This window comes from Notechis scutatus, chromosome 3 (genome assembly GCF_049901735.1).
Source record: "Notechis scutatus isolate UNSWTSFEM ecotype Mainland chromosome 3, rNotScu1.2, whole genome shotgun sequence".
Taxonomy (NCBI): Eukaryota; Metazoa; Chordata; class Lepidosauria; order Squamata; family Elapidae; genus Notechis; species Notechis scutatus.
In genome coordinates, this window is record NC_142011.1 from 94,235,522 (window position 1) to 94,250,595 (window position 15,074).

A 15,074-nucleotide genomic window follows, 5' to 3' on the forward strand; every position below is an offset into this window, starting at 1 on the left:
GTATCAAAAATATATTTGTTTGGTTATAGCAAAGGTAGGCATGCAACATCTCTAAAATAAGCAAGAGTCTTTCTTGTTCATGGGATAGATTAAAGGTAGACTTCAACTCACAAACAGTGATAAGCAGTTCCATCACTAAGTCTAACTGATGACATAACTAAAGAACTAAACTAAACTAAACTAAACTAAACTAAACTAAACTAAACTAACTAAAGTTCCCCATAGTTCCTGCATAATAGACTGTGTGGGAACAATCATATAAAGAAGATTTCTGCTAGCAAAGATCAGTTCTTCGGTGATGATACAGTGAAACTTATAGACAGTAGAGTTCTTCAATCTTGCTTATATCTTGCAAATATTACTTGAATGGGTTATAATAATTACCTGTTCTACTGGGCTTCTAGAACTGCTTTGAGGTCAAAAAGTGACCTCCTTGGAGATCATATCTCAGCAAAGTGAATGGCTTGTCTTTATCAGAAATGAGCTGAGCTTGCATTATAATAAATATTTACTTGGGTGAATGCTCTGGAACTGATAGGCAAATAAATGTAGGTTTTCATTATCAAGGACATTCAAAAGGATGAGTTTCTTATCTGTTTATCTTTCCTTTGCCTCTCAGAGCTTTGTGCCTCTCAGAGCTTTGTAGCTGAATAGTGCAGGATGATCTGTAAGGTTGCTTAGTGGAAGAGAGAAGAGAAAATATTACTTCCATTAAGTTAATCTCTCTTAAGAGTTAAATTTTTCAAAGCACCTACGGCCGTTCTCATATTTCTAATTAATAGCATTACAATTAATGTTATGGGATGAGTTCCATGGACAGTTGCTACGGGATTCTGTCTAAAGTCTTTTAGAAAAATTAATTATCAAAATTGTTAAGATTTTAGTTACTTATAAACAAATGTCATTTTCAGCAACATTTCCTACCCTTGATTATACTCCAAGTTTTTCTAGCACTCACCATTCTACTTGGAACATTTCCATGTTTGGTAAAATATAACTTTTTTTTTTAAAGGCAATTTGTCTATATCTAGAAAACCTAGAAGTATATTTCATTTCTAATCTTCCATTTCTTTGGAACATTTCTATTCAGAATTCCTAAAATGCTTGCATTATTGAAATAAGCATACATGATTTTTATTGAACTATATCTTATGTTTTGGTTTTTGGGTTTCCTTTCTCAAGATGGGGCAATGCTACTTTATGGTTCATGTGTAACTTTCTCTCCAGGACCAAAAGCACATTGAAAATCACAAACAACTGTATTATGCCTTACTTAATTTTGTAAGAATCATTGACACAGATAACACTATCGGTATTAATTTTAGAACATCAGTTTTATGATCAAATAATAAAGAGTCTGATATTTATTTGCATTAGTAGACAAATCACAGCAGATGCTTTTTATTATTTATATTATATTTTTTTATTTATATTATGAAAAGGAAGGAACTCATAGTTGAATCTGTGTTGTTGGAATAGAACAGTTAGAGGGTAAGAACCAGTCTAGTGAAGAGTAGGACCAGGGGAGACATGATAGCAGTGTTCCAATATTTGAGGGGCTGCCACAGAGAGGAGGCAGTCAGGCTATTTTCTAAAGCTCCTATAGGCCAGACAAGGAATAATGGATGGAAGCTGAACAAGGAGAGATTTAACCTGGAAATAAGGAGAAACTTTCTGATAGTGAGAACAATCAACCAATGGAACAGCTCTGCCTTCAGAAGTTGTGGGAGCTTCATCATTGGAAGTTTCAAGAAGAATTGGACTGCCATTTGTCAGAAATAGGATCTCCTGTTTCGGTGGGGGGTTGGACTAGATGATCTATAAGGTCCCTTCCAACCCTGTTACTCTGTAATTTGTAAGATTGTCTGCCATTTATTCTAGTCAAAAAAAAGTTGAATGGCTTGACTGAACCAATAGTTAAAATATAGAATCAAGGACTAGATATCCAGATTGTAAAAGGATAGGAAAAACAACCAAAAGGAGGGAAGATTCATTTTATGATTGATTATGACCTTGTTTTATGAGGAAAGAGAAAGAGAAAAAGAAAGGGAAGGAAAGGGGAAAGGGAGGAAATGAGTTGCTTGCCTTGAAGCAGTTGGGAAGATTAAGAGGGAATAAATGCACACAGTTACTACAAATGATCAAATCTATGCTTCTTCTCATTAATGTCAATGGAGATTCTCAATCATCCAGACAGAGAGGTCTGAAGCCATATACACGCAACATATGCAGAATAAATCTAGTCAGAATTACAGCACATAAACTGATTACTTTCATTCACCATTTGACATGGCTTTATGATTCTGTGCAAAAGAGTGGCTTTCTGTGTGACTTTTCTTCTTTCTGTCAAGTTCTGGATAGGCAAAACCAATAATCATCAATGTCCCACTATAGCGAACCTTTTAGAGCCCGAGTGCCCAAACTGCAACCCAAAACCCACTTATTTATCACAAAATGCCAACATGGCACTTTAACCTGAATACTGAGGTTTTACTACCTAAAATAATGATGAAAAAGCAGAGTTCAGCTAACTGTTCTAAGAAAAATGTTATAAACGCACTTTTATTTTTTATAAACGCCCCTTCATTTTTTTCTGCTTTTGAAATAGTGTTTAGCAACAATAAAAAAAGAAAAACTTTTGTGATATCATTTCTCACTTTTTCCCTCCCTCTCTTTCTTTCCCTCCCCCCTCTGTCTCTCTCTGTTTTTCTCTCTCTCCCTTTCCCCCTCTCTCTGTCTGTCCCTCCCTCCCTCTCTCTCTGCATCCCTCTCTCTCTCTCTTCCCCCCTCTTTCCATCCCTTCCTCTCTCTCTCTTTCTCTATCTCTCTCTTTCCCTTCCTTTCCATTTCTCTCTTCCCCCCCCCTCTTTCTGTCCCTTCCTCTGTGTGTGTGTGTGTCACCTCTCTCTCTTTCCTCCTCTCTCTCTTTCCTCCTCTCTCTCTTTCCATCCCTTCCTCTCTCTCTCTTTCTCTATCTCTCTCTTTCCCTTCCTTTCCATTTCTCTCTCCCCCCTCTTTCTGTCCCTTCCTCTGTGTGTGTGTGTCCCCTCTCTCTCTTTCCTCCTCTCTCTCTTTCCATCCCTTTCCACAACAAAGTCGCATTGTGGCTCCGTGTCGTAATGGGCTCCAGGAGGAGGGACCCCATCTCCCACATTGGTGATAGGGTGAGAAACACGATGGAGAAACATGATGGAGCTGGGCTGGGGCTCTGAGTTCCACCTCTGGCACGCATGCTATAGATTCACCACCATTGCACTATAGGAAAAATGCAACATGGTATAAGAGGCAAGCAAGCTACAAGCATGTAATAAAAAAACACTCGTATTACTCATTTATAAATAGGATTGCTGATCCAAAAAAATGAAAAGGGAAAATCGAATGGATTTTTTTTCTCTTTCCTGTGCAAGTATAACACATTGCAATAGTGTGATCTGGGAAAATCAGGAGGTGCAGCATTTCACAACCTGGAGAAAAAAAGCATAATCAGCTATCTCACATCAGGAATATCTTGGCTCTAGAATATGATATTCTTTGCCTGATTACACATCTCTACCTGCAAAACTGCTATGACATACACTCTGCTTTGAATAGGACTCCTGCTTTGTAGACCCATACAATATTCTTAGCTACAGTCTGGAAGGAAGCAGTACCTCACTGCCTTTTACCAAGGATTAGGTACTTTACTGGTTATTTCTTATTCTTCAAAGAATTAATCTGGATACTCTCCTGCTTCTGCTGCAATCAACCTTAGCCAAGTGCTGAGACAGAAAAAGTGTAACAGGAGGCAATTTCTCAGCAACCTTTGTAAATGTTTGCTTTCATCCTATTGTCATCTGTACTGCCGGTGACTAGGCATTCTTCCAGTTCATTGTCATTTTCTTTTGGTCAATGACCATATCAAGAACAAGTGTACTTATATATTTGAGGTGATATAAATTAGCATAAAGTAATGGTAATCTAAAACAGCAAGTTTACCTGAGCCTCACAGTTAAAAGAAATTAGCCTGCTTTGTGCTGACACACAAAAATTTAGCCACACACACACATATACGCATGCTTGCCTGAATAGAGAAGCAAAAATGAGACAATAAGTCTATACTGTATACCTCTATCAAGTGCACAATTTAAGAGGGCATATTCTGTTGATTCATAGGGGCTACAGTAGCAAACTTCCTTACTGGGATGTTCTTATTGGTTCCAAATATAACTGATTCTTCTCTAAGTATATAAGGCATATCAAATAGATCATTTTATAGCTTCAAAGAACAATTTATTACATATTAAATTATAGTAAGAGGCACCCTGGCTCAATGGCTTAAAAGATGCCAGAGAAGGTCTATAGTTTGAGTCCTACCACTGCATGATGGAATGAGCTTTTGTCACTTGCCTCAGCTCCTGCCAACCTAACAGTTCAAAAGCATGCAAATATAAATAGATAACTAGGAACCACTTTGGTGGGAAGGCAACAGCATGTCATGTTTCACCATATGCTTTGCACTGTGGTGTGATGTCATGCTGGCCACACAAACATGGAAACATCTTCAGAGAGTGCTGGCTAAATGGCTTAAAGAAACAGAGATAATCATCACCCCCTAAAGTTGGCTATGACTAGTGGAATACAACTTGCAGAGAATCCTTAAACTGGAACCACTGGCATATTCAATAGGTAACCCATATCTCTCAATATTCACTTTGTAACATTTATGTCAAAAATATCCTTCAAGAGAATAGCAATAGCACTTAGACTTACCGGGGGCGGGGGGGGGTGTTTCAAAAATTTTAGCAATGAGTTTTCTGCCCAGTTACTGGGTGGGTGTGGCCATGGTGGGCATGGCCTAGTCGGCCTCCTGAAGCACAGGGGAGGCTCCAGAACAAGGGTGGGGTTCTACCAGTTCGCACCTGTTTGCTAGAACTGGTTGTTAACATTCTAAACCAGGGGTGGGCAAACTTTTTGGCTCGGGGGCCGCATTGACTTTTAAAATTTGACAGACGGGCCGGGTCAGCACAAGATTTTTTGGGAATCGCCTCCCCACCCTTTCCCCCCCCTCTTCTCCTCCTTCCCCTCCCCTCGGAGGCCCCCTGAGTCAGGAGTTGCTACCGCCGGCGCGGCTCTGCGCGGCTCCAGTCCCACATTGCCTCGGGAAGGGAAAGGCAAAAAGGAAGAGCCGCGGCGGTGCTTTGCAACGGCAGCAGCGGCACCGGAGGCTCAGGCTCAGTGGCTCCTGGTTTTGCCTTTTCCTTCCCAAGGCAACGTGGGACTGGAGCCGCGCGGAGCTGTGCCGGCAGTAGCAACTCCTGACAGCCCCAGCCGGACACCTGAGCGGAGCCCGGGCGGGAACTGCTTGTTGCTGCTGCCGGAGCACCGCCGGGTCGCCTCCTCCAAGCAGCCTGCCCGCCTGCTGGGCTTCCCCTCCGCCGCGCGGCTCGGGGCCAGGTGCAAGCGCCCGCGAGTTAAAAGTTGCTGGGAAGTTGCTCGGGTTTCCGGGGCTTCCAGGCTTAAACTTTGCACAGGCAAAGTTTGCAGGCGGGCGTCTTCCCGCCAAGGAGCGGAAGGGTTCCGCCGGCGGGCGGGCGGGCTGCTTGGAGGAGGCGACCGGCGGTGCTCGGGTTTCCCCTCCGCTGTGCGGCTCGGGGCCAGGCGCGAGCGCCCGCGAGGAAAAAGGAAGCCGCAAGTTGCTGGGAAGTTGCTCGGGTGCTGGGAGCAGGCTTTTAAAGTGCCGCCCGAGCAGGACCGCCGAGCCCGGAAACGGGGCACCAAGGCAGGGCAAGGCTCCACCAGCAGCGGCCTAGCTTTAGATGGCTCCAAGCAGCCCGCTCCAAGCAGCCCGCCCGCCTGCCGGGCAGAACCCTTCCCGCTCCTCGGCCGGAAGACGCTCCCGCCTGCAGACTTTGCCTTTGCAAAGTTTAAGCCTGGAAGCCCCGGAAAAAAAAGGGGGATCGGCGGGGACTCACCTTCGGAGAGGTCGCACTCGAAGGTGATTTCAAACTCCCAGCCGAGGCCTTTGCAAAGTTCTTCTTTTCTTTCCTACCCCGAGAGTGCTCCGCACTGTTTTGCAGCTTTGGGGGCCACGCGGTGCAATACGCCACACCCAGCGATTTTTTTTCAGGGGTGGGCCGGATTGGACAGACCAACGGGCCGGATGTGGCCCGCGGGCCGTAGTTTGCCCACCCCTGTTCTAAACAGTTCAGAGAACCAGTTGTTAGAAGAAATTACTGGCCTAATCCTGTAAGGAAGGCAGGAAGGAAACATTCTGGTGTTGCTTACAGAAACTGCCTCTCCGTTAACCCTTATTACATTCTTGGCAGGATTAGACTTCCTGTCTCAGGAACGTCTTTGGAGTTTTCCCCCCCTCCTTTTCTGGTACTTTGCTTGTGTGGAGTGACCATTCAAAGTTACAATGGCACTGGAAAAAGTGACTTATGACCATTTTTCACACTTACAACTGTTGCAGCATCCCCACAGTCATGAGAGGCCAGGCGAGGAGATGCGTGCCTCGATGTGAGTGATGTTGAGTTGGCCACCCCCAGCCAGTCACATGACCACCAAGCCATGTCTACCCAGTCACATGTCCACCAAGCCATGCCCTAAGCCATGCCCACAGGTTGTTAAAAAAATTGAATCCCACCCCTGCTCCAGAAGCTTTCCTCGAGCCTCTGGGAGGGCAAAAACAGCCTCCCCGGGCTCCGGAGGCTCTCTGGAAGCCAGAAACAGGCCCATTTCTGGCCTTCCCGAACTTCTGGGAAGCCCTTTTTTCACCCTCCCCGAGCCACTGCGTGCACCCTGCACTTACCTGGGCCACATGGGGACTCCTGGGAGGGGCAGAGCAGGGTGGGCAGAACCAGCCAGGAGTGGGATTTGGGGGTTCTCCGAACTGTGCAGAATCTTAGCTAGAGGATCTCCTGAATCCCTGCAAACCTCCAGCAGCCCAACCCTGTATATACCACTTAATAGTGCTTTATAGCACTCTCTAATCAGGTTATAGTCAGCATATTGCCCCCAACAATCTGGGTCCTCATTTTACCAACCTCAGAAAGATGGAAGGCTGAGTCAATCATGAGCTGGTGAGAATCGAACTGTTGGCAGTTGGGAGAATTAGCCTGCAATACTGCATTCCAATCACTGAGCAACCACAGCTCTTAGAAACCATATCATTGAAACCTAGTCTGTCAAAGGTGACTCCTAGAAGATTGACAGAAATTGATAAGGAAACCCAAACTAGGAACTTGAACAACTGCAATGAAAAAATTCAATTGGATTAATTACAAAGGGTGTAATTTGGGTTGTGATAACAAGTTAAAATCCAAATAAGAATTGTGTTAGAATGATTGTCTCTAAAAAAAAAAAACCCACCAAACACACACACACACATACACACACAAAGGCAGGAAATGGGATAAAACGACAACTCCTGGAACAAAAAAAATCAACATTTCTACAATACCATATTCAGTATTTGTACTATGTCTTTTGAATTTTTTTATTTATTTTTCACACTTTTGAATCACTGATCTCCCTCAGAGATACTTTTTGTAGAATATAGTACAGAAAGCAATAATCCCCAGATACTTAAAACTTCATACCTGTTCAGTCTTACTTCATTAAATGGACCAATGGAATAGTTGTTTCCTAATATATTGGCAATTTGAATTGAAGTTGAATGTTCAACTCCTTTCTAAATTTTTACTGTTATTTTCTGATCCCTAAACAGCCAACGATCAAGTCATGGGATTAAATATACATATAAATACTCTGCGTTTAAATAAACATATACTGTAGTGACAATTCAATAAGGCACCTTTTAAGGCTGAACAAAGGGTAGAATAATTTGAAATATAAGAATAACTAATGCAACAAATCATTGTTAAGGTAGGTTACCCTTGGCGTTTGATTCCTCTATTCTCCCTCATCAATATTGAAAAGACTTCAGAGAGTGCTCTGAACTTCTACATTTAAAGATGTGGTTGAAAGTATGTTCACTTGCGCAAAAAGGCAGCCAATTCACATTCTGAGATAGAGATTTTTATGCCTTTCTTGAAATTCCCTCAGGCGTTACATACTATCATAGCATCTGAATACTAGGTTAATTAATGGAAGGAGGCCTCAAAAGCTGTGGAGATAGTAAATATTGTACTGGAAACCGAGGCATCGGGTTCCACACAAACATTTGCTCTTTCCTATGAAGTGAAAAAGCTTTACATGATAACTTAAAATTTAGACCCAATTTTCTGCAGTGAGAGCCAGTTTGATTTAGTGGTTAAGGCACTAGAAACTGGGGGTTATGAGTTCCAGTCTTGCCCTAAACCTAAACACAGCTGCGTTGACCTGGAGCCAGTCACTCTCTCTCATCCTTAGGAAGCAAGCACCATTTCTGAAATCTTGCCAAAAAAAAAAAAAAAAAAGCTGCAAGGACTTGTCTAGGGAGTTGCCAGGAGCCAACATCAACTCAAAGGCACCACTTAAATAAATAAATAAAGAGCACTAAGTTCTCTGGAACTTATTTTTGAGGATGGTGTTGCAAATCAGTTAAAACTGCAATCCTAACAAAAAGAAACTGCTCTGCAGATCTGACTTCTCTTTATAGCCAGCTGATTAAGCATTTGCGGCAAAGTTTGCTTTCCGCCTATTATACTTTAATCACAGCGCCTGGAAAAAAAAAAGATCTAATGAGGTGTGCAAAATGAATTTTAATGAATTGGTTTTGTTTTGTTTTGTTTTTTAAAAATAAACAGTAGAAAAAAGCAAGATAAAACAAAATTATCTACACTTTTACATCTACACTTTTAAGAACATAAGGAATGACAAATTACTTTTAGTAATTTATCCTTCCCTTCTCTTCTGTTCCCCCCACAACCAAGTAGCTACAGTTTCAATATAAAAACTTAAAAACTTTGCAACAAACATTACTAATTGTTGTTAAATTTTTGAAGGTCTAAAAGTCATATTCCAGATGATTAATTTCAAGCTTGGACTTTGATTTATTGCATAATTTTGCATATGGAGCCACCTTATTAGTGGGATGAGCAGCACCTACATTTAATAAATAAATAAGATAAGGGAGTCATTTCTGCTTGAATTCAGTTAAATTTCTATTGATTACATATGATGTCAATTTTGACATTGCAGCATTTTAGTTTTCCAATCTGATATTGCATGCAAGGTATCCCTGTAAGACGCCTATAGTTGTTGATGAGTGGGTGGCATTTGAAATTTAAAAATAAAAACTTTTTTCTTTTCTTTTCTTTTTTGCTTTTTCCAAGATCCAGGGGAAAGTATGCTTGCTGTTATTCCATGTGTTTATTTAACTGCCTATGCTGGAAAACAATGTTAAAGGGAAAGGGTGAAGTGGTTTTCAGCACAGTTCATCAAAGAATTTCAGAACGTCTCCCCACCCTACCCTTCTGTCTAAAAGGAAGGGAATATACCTTTACTTATTCATACTTATAATATTTTGTAGCACTTATTCTAAAAATATGACCTTTAGCTTTGAACACTTTCACAAAGAGCATCCCTTCATTACTGTTAATATAAAGGATTCCCCAACATAGCAAGAGATGTACCATCTTGGTCCAACTATTATAAATTTAGGAAAGATTCCCTTGTAAGATATTTAGCTGGCAAGCCTGTGTCATTGATCATACATAATGGAATTTCTGTTGATTGCTCAAGGTTCCTCTGTCTGCTGAAGGTGTGGCTTCTTAAGGCAGTAGCAATCTCCTGCTACCTGCTGTCTTAGGAGGTCTTCTTGAACTCAAGGCTGCTACTATATGGACAGATGGAAGCCATGGTCAGGAGAGTTTTTACCTAAATTGGAGAGGGGCACCATTTTGACTCTACCCAGAAAACAAAGTACAGATTCACACCCTTGTCACCACCTGGCTGAACCACTGCAATGCACTCTACATAGGGCTTCCTTTAAAGACTATGCTGAAGCTCCAGCTACAACCTGCTTATTATCTGCAACTAGTTGTCAGGAACACAACACAACTCTGCTTTGGGCTCTGCATTGCTTGCCTATACACTATATACAAAGTAATGTGCTGACTTTGATCCACAAATCCGTAGATACCACTGGCATTGAAACAGAACTCACTTGCTCAATACCAACACTGTGGGGGGAAAAAACCTCTCATCTCCTTAAGGCAGGTGTGTCAAATTGGATTTCTTCGAGGGCTGGATCAGCATTGTACTTTTCCCCCACGGGCTGGCTGGAGGGGGAGGGAGTCAGGATGGACACCTCCTGCAGCATCCTGCCAATTAAAATAGGTCATGGGGGGGCTACACAAGCCCCCCAATGTCCCATTTTCAGCTTGGATAGCCTCCTGCAGCACCTTGCTGACTAAAATGGGGTGTGGGGTGCCTGCAGCCTCCCCCACCCCATTTTGACTGCCATAGGCCAGTCCTTTGCTATTTCCAGGCCAGCCCCATGGGCCAGATTTAAGCACCCTGCAGGCCGGATGTGGCCCTCAGGCCTTGAGTTTGACATCCCTGCCTTAAGGTAAGGTGAATGAAGCATTCTATGGTGGCTACAGCGATCCCTTCTGTTCTATGGAACAGCCATCATTTAGGAATCAGGCAATTCCCTAACTAACAATGTTTCAGAAAAATGTTAAAGACGGAACTCTTCTCTTCCAAAGAATTTTTGCAGGTTGGTAGTTGACAATCAAGGTTGATGTGTTAATTGCTGGTTTTGAATAGGCTTTTATATTTAATGTATTATTACTACAGTTCAGTGGTGGGATTCAAAATTTTTTACTAGCGGTTCTGTGGGCGTGGCTTGGTGAGCGTGGCAGGGGAAGGATACTGTAAAATCTCCAGTCAGAGGTGGTATTTGTTGGTTCTCCAAACTACTCAAAATTTCCGCTACTGGTTCTCCAGAACTGGTCAGAACCTACTACAGTGTGTTGGTGAGAGTCTGATTTAAATAGCAGCAGGACAGAAATTGGATAAGAAATGAAAGACATCTATCATCACATTTTAGTAATACAACCTTGACATCTTTCAGATATATTAGGTGTATAGCTGGCTTAATGGTTGGATTAAGGAAGCAGTTATGGGTTAGGGAAGCATTCATGGGAACTGAAGAATCCTGGGATTTGCAGTTTGAAAATATAAAGTGCCAGATTGGAGAACTTTGAGCCAGAGAATATTAAGTTCCTGCACCAAAAGAATCTCTTCCTGAAGATGAAAATTAATGCAATACTTGTTATATGAGCTGTCCTGATTCATTTGATATTTAAAGAGTACAGAAGCAGCATGAGAAATGGTACGGATCTAATTTATTATTCCAATTGATCAACCACATCTCTATTTTAGCAGATTCAAGATGTCTCGTAAATAAACCAATAATAACTTCGCTAAAGGGAAAAAAAACAATAACTTCATAATCAGGATTCCCCATTTTATTTCTTTTATTTTCTGCCCCACAAGAGATACACACTGTATTATTTTATATGCAAGTTAGATTCCTTTTTTAAAACTACTATACCTCTGCTAAACAAGTTGCAAGTAGATTTAAATGCTTCAGTTTAACCCTAGATGGCGCTGCGGAATAATGAAACCCATAAAAAAGGCTCAATTGCCTCCTTTTTACCAGTTTCAAAAATTACACAGATCTGACATATTTTGACATGTATCAATTATGAATTAACCAAGTGCCGGGTTTCTCTCCCCCTCTCCTGAATATCACAAAAAATATCTTGTAAAAACTGACCCATAAAGAATGTATTTAATCACAACTGACATATTTGGCCTGCTAAATTCAAGCTTACCACTAGAAAAGAGGTAGGTTTGTTTGTTTTTCCCTATGGTTTGGCTGCCACGTGGTGGTTATTTGAGTTTTTTGCAACCATGCTAAGGTAGTCCTCTTTTAATAGCTGCTATTATTAAAATAAACTCAGAAGAGGATTGGACATTGTCTACTTTCTGGGGCTAAGATAGCGTAATTGGACCAAGGTCACCAGTAGGCTTCATGCAAAGGCAGGAATAGAACTCACGGTCAACCAGTATCTGGGTCAGATGTTTTAAGCCAGGGGTGTTAAACTGATAGCTCTTAAACTTAGATCTGGCCCGCGGGGCCACCATGAAAACAGTGAAGGACTGGCCCGCCGTGCCTCTGCCAATGAAAATGGAGCTTGGGAGGGCTGCACATGGCCCTCCCAGGCTCCGTTTTCGGCTGCAACTGCCTCCTGCAGCCCTCTACCAGTAAAAAGAGAGCCCGGGGACATCATTGCAGGCAAAAATGGAGCCCAGGCGGGCCACACATGGGCTCCGTTTTCACTGGCAGAGGGCTGCAGAAAGCCGTCACGGCTGAAAACAGAGCCTCGATGATTGATGGTGAGTTGGCCACACCCACCTTGGCCACACCCACCCCCCCCCCCCCCCGGATCCAAAAACAACCCTGATTCGGCTCTCAATAAAATTTAATTTTTCACCCCTGCTTTAAGCACTGGCTCTCTTTAAGATTAATAATTATGTTTTAAGCTCCTGTACATCTCCACTTGGTTAAAGAATGTTAAAGAGCATTTCCCTACTTAAAACAAAATAGCAAGGAAGGTGATGAAAAAAATAAGCCACGTGAGCTTAGACAGAGAAAGCTTATCTCATTGTTTCAGTATCTTGATACCGGGTATAGACTCAGTAGCTAATATTTTAAACATTACAGTACATTAAGTCCCTCAGTTTGCAATCTTTAACAATGATTTGCACAAAATTTATATAGTTTTGCATTCATTTCTCCTAATGGGCATATTTTATATGCACCTTTTCCCTAATAAAAATGTTCTTGAGCTGAGTGTGGCTAAACACGTGCTTCTGCATTTACATTTTACTGAACTGTGAACCACATCACAAAATATGGAAATGTGTGTTACTTTCCACTTCACATATAAATCTAGAAAGCCTGGATTTCTCCACCATTCCTCACCAGCATCCATATTGTGTGTCACTTGGAGTTGCTAAAAGGGGCCAGATTATTTATAATATCTTCAGAAATGACTTAGAGGAGGGAATAGAAGGGAAACTCATCAAATTTGCAGATGACACTAAACTGGCAGGAATAGCCAACACCCCAGAAGACAAGCTCAAGATCCAAAAAGATCTTGCCAAACTTGAACAATGGGCCCTATCCAACAAAATGAATCTCAATGTGGAGAAAAGCAAAGTTTTACATTTAGGCAGGAAAAACCAAAGATACAGATTACGTGAGACCTGGCTCAAAAACAGTAACTGTGAGAGGGACCTTGGAGTCCTAGTGGATGATCACTTGAATATGAGCCAGCAGTGTTTAGCAGCAGCCAAAAAAGCTAATATAATCCTGAGTTGTATAAACAGAGGCATAGAATCAAGATCACGTGAAGCACTAGTACAGCTTTATAAAACCCTAGTAAGACCACAGCTGGAATACTGCAACCACTTTTGGTCACCATACTACAAAAAACATGTTGAGATTTTGGAAAAAGTTCAGAAAAGAGCAACTAAGGCCTGGAGACTAAAACATATGAAGAACAGCTGCAGGAACTGGATTTGGCTAGTCTAAAGCAAAAGAAGAATTAGGGATGAGATGATAGCAGTATTCCAGTATTTGAGAGGCTGCCACAAAGAAGAAGGGGTCAAATTATTCTCCAAAGCACCAGAGGGCACTACAAGAAACAATGGTTGGAAACTAATCAAAGAGAGAAGCAACCTGGAATTGAGGAGAAACCCAGTGAGGACTATTAATCAATGGAACAGCTTACCTTCAGAAATTGTGGCACTCCATCACTGGATGTTTTTAAGAAGAGTCTAGACAGTCATTTATCTAAAATGGTATAGGTTCTCCTGCTTGAGCAGGGGGCTGGACTAGAAGACCTCCAAGGTCCCTTCCAGCTCATTCTATTCTATTTCTCAAAATGAACATTTCTGACTAAAATGAACTTTTGCATAAACTTGACAAGGGAGATCACCACTAGCAGCAAATGAATGGTATTTATGGAAGCAGACAATTGGGATGGGATGTTATCACAGTCTTGGTGTTTGAGGTTCCTTTTGATTCTTCCGTTCAAAGCCTCTGCTCTGGCAACCAAGACAATTAGTGTGGGTCCATTCTTATCTGTCCAAGAGAATCCAAAAAAGAAGAAGAATTGGAAACAAGAAGGAGACCCTCCAATGAAGTAATAAACCTGTGTCTTGGCTGCATGGAACTGCTGTCATAAATGTAAGCTTATTCATACATTCATACATAAAATGTATGTGTAAACACCACCCTCTTTTATTAAAGAAAACCTACCATGTTAGAAACAGGCTAGGTTAGAAAGCTTATCTCAGATCACAGTTTTTCTATATTGCACTAATAAACATTCTGGAATTAGAATTGTTATCTGTAGATATTGAGGTCAGCCATATCCTGTCCATTGGGGCTTATCGCCAAAGAAATGCAGTGTGATTGTGGCTTCTTAATTCAAAGCTGCAAGTCTTATACCTACCAAGAAAGTGGGAAGAATATTTCAGAGCACCCTTTTTGAACGCTGAAGCAATCTAGCAACTGCTTTGAGAGTTCTTTAGGTTGCTTAAAAGAGGTGACAGATATGTGGAGGCAGAGAGATTCTTTGATCTATCCTTGTACTTAAGCATCTTACACATCACTTAAGCAAACTCTGGACTTCACAGAGGGAGAATTAAGTGCAAGTTGGGACGTGTCTTGCTGAAAATGTAACAACGTCATTTTGAATGTTGAATATATGAAATGGTGTTGAATATATGAAATGATTACATTTACCCATATTGTATGTATGGATGTAGCATCATCATCATCATCATCATCAACATCATCATTATTATTGGTTAATCTTTAGTGAGATTCACAGCCTTTGGGTCTCATTGGTAGCTCAACAGCTCGAGTCCTAAACAAGGACCTAGGAACTGTTCAGGTAGCGTCGGAGGATATAAGCTATTCTAAGTGGGTGGTTTTTTGTAGAATCAGGGTATTCAAGTCTGATAAATTCAGGATTTCCAAATAGCGAGGCAGCCCTTTAGGTATTGCTCCAAGGGCTCCAATTACAATTGGGATAACACACAATTTTTTTCCCCAAAGTCTCTGA